We start from the raw sequence: 7,116 nt of genomic DNA on the forward strand, positions 1-7,116 counted from the left end.
ATGCGTGATGTGATGCGACGTACGTCGCGTCGCGGGATGATTCCAAAAAAAAAGCGCCCAAACGGCAGAATCGTGGGCGGAATTGACGAAGAAAGTGAACTCGTCATACCTACAAAGTGATTATTTTGCTAACAAACTGGAGTATGTCATCTACCCACCTACTCTATCAGTGTGGAATAGTAATTTGGAATATATGGACAAGATCAGGTTAGTACTGATTTAATTTTTCTCGTTACGAATTTGTGTAAAAAGATGTCAGACTTCAGCTTCACGAGGCTGATTCGTGCGCGGAGAGGTGAGAGCCGCAGAAAAAAGCATTGAAAATATTTAGTCGGATCAGGCCGCTAGGTGCGGCAGTCTTGCATTGTGCGAACGCGCTGGCGCCCGTGTTTTGATGGGCGCTCTGCATCGGTTGATTAAAACTCGATTTTTGAAAAAAAAAAACAGACAGGATTTTTTCTTCTTTTCATCATGGATAGTGGACATGTGTGTGTAACAAAAAATCACCGTGCAAAGTTGCGACAATTTGTACGTCAGATGTGAGATGAATAAGAAGTGAATGGGGGGCCTCATGAGGCGTTCCCCGGGGGGCCTCATGAGGCGGGGGGAGGTCCTCATGAGGAGGGACCATCCTCGTACGCGGGGGCGGTCCTCATGAGCGGGTTTCCCGGACTGATATCATGCCGATTTATGGACTGCGCGTACTGTCTGTAACTGCACAATATTGAATACGTGGGACTGAGGAGTGACTACATCGCACGCATTAAAAGACTAGGACCTGGGTCTATATTTGACTGCGCTCACCTTATTCTCTACAGGTTGAACGTCCAAATGCAAGTGACTCTGTAGCACTTCAACAACAATCGGCAATCACAGTACAACTTACTCTTGTAGCAGAGTCATTTGAAATGTAGATTCTGGAAGTACACTCAGTATGACGCGTAGAAGCGCGACAGTCGGGAAGTTTACAATCGATGTAATCGGTACGGTCGATCGATTATGCAGTGTACGGTAATCGAGTTCCAACTTCTTGGTCGTCCACTATGTACAGTCTTCCGCTCCGGGGGGTGTTTCATGAAACTTTTTGTCGGTGATTTACACCGACAACTGTTAAAAGCTACTGAAATCCTTGCGTCTGATTGGCTGATAGCAAATTTGTCGGTGAAAACCTCCGACGAACTCATTGATAAAACGCCCCCCCCCCCCCTCCCGGATCCCCGGCCCTCCCCACCCCCTCCCTGACCCTCTCTACACACTTATGACCTATTACACTTTACTTTACTTTACTTTACTTTACTTTACTTTACTTTACTTTACTTTACTTTACTTTACTTTACTTTACTTTACTTTACTTTACTTTACTTTACTTTACTTTTTGAAGCGATGGTGGAGGTCAGAGCCTGTTCATTACTCAGGATTGATGAACTGCATCTGAACTAGATCTGATCCACAAATCAATGACAAAAAACAACATCTGCTACTTTCGGTCATTACTGGCAACTCTTGTTAAAGTATTGTAGGCCTATTGCTCATTTCCTATACAATCTGAACAAAAAATAGGAAATTTTACATCTTTCAAATTGGTTTACTCGGAACATATTCACCTCCAGCACAAGATCCTTTGCTTGATTATTCTCAACTCTTTATTATGCTCCTACACTCTAAGCAAAACACAATAAAACACACAAACCAATTCAATAGTAAAATGTTTGATCTGTATGTGTAATTGGTGTCCTTCATCCAGTCATGAGTGTGCTATGCAGTTCTTAGGAGCCTACAGTATATCTCTGTGGCCACAGCCTATCAATGTGACAACTGATATACACATCATAAATTCTGCCCAAAGGAAAAAAAAAGAGGAAAAACAAAACAAAACAAAACTTGGTTGTACTCGTGAATTATTACACGCATTAGAAATTTGAGCACACCAACACGTCTCTCCTCCCCCCCTCCTTTTTTTTTTCTTGTTTTTAAATAGATTTGTCATTCTATACTTCAGTGCAAACAATATTCCCATTGGGTGGACATGTCTCTCATGCCAGCTGAAAATCAGTTAACCATTAACAAACCTGAATTAGAAGACAAAAACAAAACAAAACAAAAACATGAAACAACTACTTCTACTACTACAGCTACTAAAATGAAGTCCTGATTTATATTTGAAAGACAGTAAAGAGGAAAGTTTAATTTCACACCCTGCTCACATAATATAGCGGAGGATGTCTTTTATGCACACATGGTTTCATTAGAGTAAAATACAATAAAAAGATATATTTCACATTGAATCCAGACTTTAGATAGTAAACACCCCCACACAATATATATCTATATCTATATTCATCTCTCTCGCTCCCTCCATCTCTCTCTCTCTCTCTCTCTCTCTCTGTATATATATATATATATATATATATATATATATATATATATATATATATATATATATATATATATATATATATCGACGCTGGGGTGACAAGACCTTGTATCTGCAATTTTGGTGAAAATGACTTTTTTAAATTAATGGTCAAATAATGGGTTAAGTGATTCCTGTCCAAATCCCAACTGTCTTACTCTAAAGATGAAGCCACCATGGCATGTCAAAGGAAAGGCTATCCCATTCACCACAGTGCTTTGGCCACCATGTTTTTTGGCTCTCCTGAACATTTGACATTATATATATAGAGGATATAGAGAGATAGATATAGATATAGATATAGATATAGATATAGATATATATTGTGTGGGGGTGGTTACTATTTAAAGTTCGGATTCAAATAAGTAAAGATAACTGACAATGTCTTATTTGGAAAGGTAATGCTTTATTTATCAAAACTCCCTCCTAACATTATATGGAATAATATATCTTTCACACAGAATGTAGGCCTATTCATAGAAAACCTAGTATTACAAACAATGTATCATGGTACACCCAACAGTAGGATTCACAACTACAATGCAAAGAAATGGCAAAATAGAGTGCACAAAATCCACCTACTACGCGAGTATCATTGTCATTGTGGGCGAATTAGTTTACATGCCATCTTTTTTTTTAAAAAGCATTGTGCAAACATTTATTTGATAGGGCAAACTGCAAATAAAGATCCAGAAAAATGGAACAGGCTTGGCCACTATTCAGTGTGTGAAATATACATATAAATACAGACACATGCAAGGTTTAGGCGCAATGTGGAGAATTTTGATATATTAGGTACATACATAGGTACACAGTGGATAAAAACAAACGCTCTTGCATGTTAAAGGGATCGTACAGTTTTGGTTGACACCTAATGTCAGGTTTCTAACATTTTCTGGTGAGATAATGAGGAACCTCTTATGAAATATGAAAGAGTATATAATTCTATGAGGAATTCAACGTGTATATGATGAAAATTGGTTTTGAAATGACTGAGATATCCAAAAGAGAGCGATTCTAATAAAGTGTGGGACCCACACTTTAATACGATCGCTTTGTTTTACTTTGTGTTTGGATGTTTCAGTCATTCCAAACCTGATTTTCATCAAATAAACTTTGAATTCATCTTAAAGTGGTATGCTCTGTACTATATCATAAGTGTTTTCTTGGTATCTCGCAAAAAGTTAGAAGCCCAATTCTCATCTCCACCAATACTGTACCATCCCTTTAAGGAATTCATAAATGACAAATGCATGAAGTTGGCACTAGGCTGCCATTGTTGAAATAGTTAATATTTCTTTTTCGTTTACACTCAGGGCAAACAAGTTTTTTCTATGATCAACTGACATAATATATAAGTAGAAACTTTTCTTTTTCTTGCTCGGCCAATTTCAGAGAATTTTGCTTGTTCATAACTTGCCAAATGATATCACTTCATTTGATACATAATCTACAATAAAAAAAAAACTAGAAATGTCGCTACGGCGACTGATGCCTCCGCCATAATGCATGATTCTCCCAATAGGTGTATAGTATAATGTCTTCACAATGTGTGATGACAGTTTCACATAACTGGCAAAATATCGAAATAATAGGTTTGTCAGAAATATCTTGAATGTTCACTTTCCACGAACTGGGTTTGCTATAATTGTCTATTAAAGAGTGCAGGTACACATATTTGGGGAATTGAAAATTTTTACTTGACTTCTGACTGACCTTATTATAAGTTTATGCATCGAGTATAATTTTCATGATATGAAGAAAGAGTGTAATTACAGTACAAAATATCTCTCTTTTTTTTTCATTTAAACCTGACCTTTGACCCTTAATCTTTGACCTTCTGGCTGGAAATTTCCAAGAGAATCTCCATTAAGTAATACATGTACATATATTAAATTTTAAAACTAATAATGCAATCATTGCATATACTAGTATAAGAGGGAAATAATAACATTTTGAGGAGTTGGCCTTGACCTTTGACCCCTGACTATTGATCCATGACCCCTAAATTCCCTAGATAATCCCTGCCAGTCAGTACATGCATATGTATCAAGTTCCATGAAGATACATTGAACCATTTGCGAGAAAAGTGATATTGCAACATTTTCACCTAACCTTTGACCTTTTGACCTTTGACCTTATGACATGAAACTCTCTCTGGAGAATATTTACGCAGTAATACATGTCTACACTAAGTTTCAAGAAAATAACTGCGGGCATTGCATAGATATGGGGGAAATAGCAACATTTTTAGCATTTGACCTTGACCTTTTGACCTTTGACCTCTTGTCAATGTCACTAGAATCTACTCAACTAATTGTCCCATCATACATCATCCTTGAACCATGTTCGTTGAAAGCTGCTTCATCCAGTTTTGAGTTATCACGTAAACAGATGAATTTTAGGATTTGACCTTGATCTTTGACCTTTGACCTCTGTCCGATTTCACTGAAAAACTAATCAAGTAATTGTCCTATCATACATCATCCTCCAACAAAGTTTGGTGAAATTTGCTCGATACAGTCTTGAGTTATCGCGTAAACGGATACAATTTCATGATTTGACCTTGACCTTTGACCTGTGACCTTTAGCCGATTTCACCCAAAATCTAAGCGAATCATTGCCCCATCATACTTCATACTTGGATTAAGTTTGGTAAAATTTCAGTAAATATTACTCGAGTTATCGCGTAAACGAAAGCGGACGGACGTACGTACAGATGTACGGACGTACGTACGGACGTACGGACGGTCGTACGGACGGACGGACGGACAACCCGAAAACATATAAAAATGTTTTACCAATACATTTGCAAGGGAACAGTGGAGCATGAAAATCATACACATTTCCACACTACAACATATTTTATCTCTATACTGTAGTATGGGATGAGCTGAATGACATGATTACACTACAGATATCATATCTGCATTTTCTTATATTGACAATCTCATAGTTGTCTTCCTTATCAAATTCATGTTTGTTTGTTTGTTTGTTTTTTGGAGCTTGCACTTGTAAAAATACAACAAATCTATTTTCTTCCGACTCCTTGATCTTGCTTCATGAGATTGCTGTTTGGATAAAGTAAATATGTCAACTAAGAACTACTGAATAAAATGAGCAAACTGATGTGTTTCCATATACAAATTTAGATGTTCAATGCAAAGGACATGATTCATGAATGACAGCATCTGAATATCTGTGTCATATGCAAATTTAGATTTAATATGAAACACATAGTATTGATAATGTAAAACAAAATCCCACATTGTGCTTTCCTTTGCATTTCATCTCCTCCTTTATTCATGTTGAAAAATGACATGGTCTTGAGGGACAAAATTGAATAAATGGAAATGTAGATTTACACACATTGCAGAAAACAAACACTAAAAAAAACAGACTTGAATAAGAATGTATTTATCATCGTAATATTATCTACACTTCATTAAGTCATATTGCACAATAGAATGTCTCCCAAGTGATATGTGAACAGTCTACTTTGATTCAGAATTCATTGCACATTTAAACTGAAATCAAAACGGCTTTGGGAGAATTGGCATGCTAAGAAAGAGACATCAATGAAATTAAAAGATTTGATGTCATCATGGGGGACAGTCATGTTCCAAAGATCATGAGTAATTACACCTTCCAGATGTACAACCACTTCTACTAGTCCCCCACCAAAATGTGCAATCATATTACTTTTGTAATTATTAGCTATTGTGTGTGGTTTCTTTCTGACATCATCAGAATTCTTAGCTATCACACAATGATATCTTAAAAGCAATTTGATGAAATAATCAAAGACACCTATGATATCACAATCAATCTCCTTTAGCACAGTATATACTTCAATTATTATTTTTTTTTGAAAAATTGATATTTATAATGCAATAATATATGAAAATATTGCATTATACGAACAATAAACAGTATGAAAACAATAGGGTTCATCTCCATTTTCGTTTCTGAGAATATTCAAAAAAATTTGCCAAACAGCCGATAGTTCACAAAATCATGATTTTGGCAACACCTTTTCTCCATTTGATTTGATGTCATGGATTCAAACATGAAGTACAAATTTAGGTCCGCAATTTTTTTATTACAAGGCAAATACTGGCACAAATCTGGCAAAGAGAGATCCATCCGATACTTCTAAAGATGTTGACTGTCATGGTTAAATCTTATAGTGTTGAGGTGAAAATAATTGTTTGTCTCATGGGAAAAAAAACCCAACAACGATGTAGATCGGGTGTACAAAATTTCGTCCGCTGCTGCTAAGTAGTTTGCAGACACAAACCCTTGTCTGTTGTAAAGGAGTCTGCGCTGGTAAAAACAAAAACAAACAAACAAAAACTACATGCACCACTGGCACTGTCCCATAGGCTGTGTACTTTAGCTACGGTGGAGGGAATATGATACATGTAAAGACCCTGAAACTCCTATACGACAAACAAAGGTTTGTGCTTGCAAACTAGCTGCTGAGCTTCCTTTATAGGCACTACTGAAAAAAAAAAAGAAGAAATGGCTAAACTCAGCAACAGCAGGGGCAAAATGTCGTACAACCTACTTACAATTTTTCCGTCGCAAGACAAATGATTATTTTCTTCCAAACACAAGGAAATCCTTCCATCTGAAATTCTCGCATCCCTGTCACTCCCTCCACCAGTCCTCCCACCCTCATCCCACTCCTCCTTCCAATC

This window comes from Diadema antillarum, unplaced genomic scaffold (assembly GCF_040938485.1).
Source record: "Diadema antillarum isolate AM-2024a unplaced genomic scaffold, OU_Dant_1.0 seq00000474_RagTag, whole genome shotgun sequence".
NCBI classification, from domain to species: Eukaryota; Metazoa; Echinodermata; class Echinoidea; order Diadematoida; family Diadematidae; genus Diadema; species Diadema antillarum.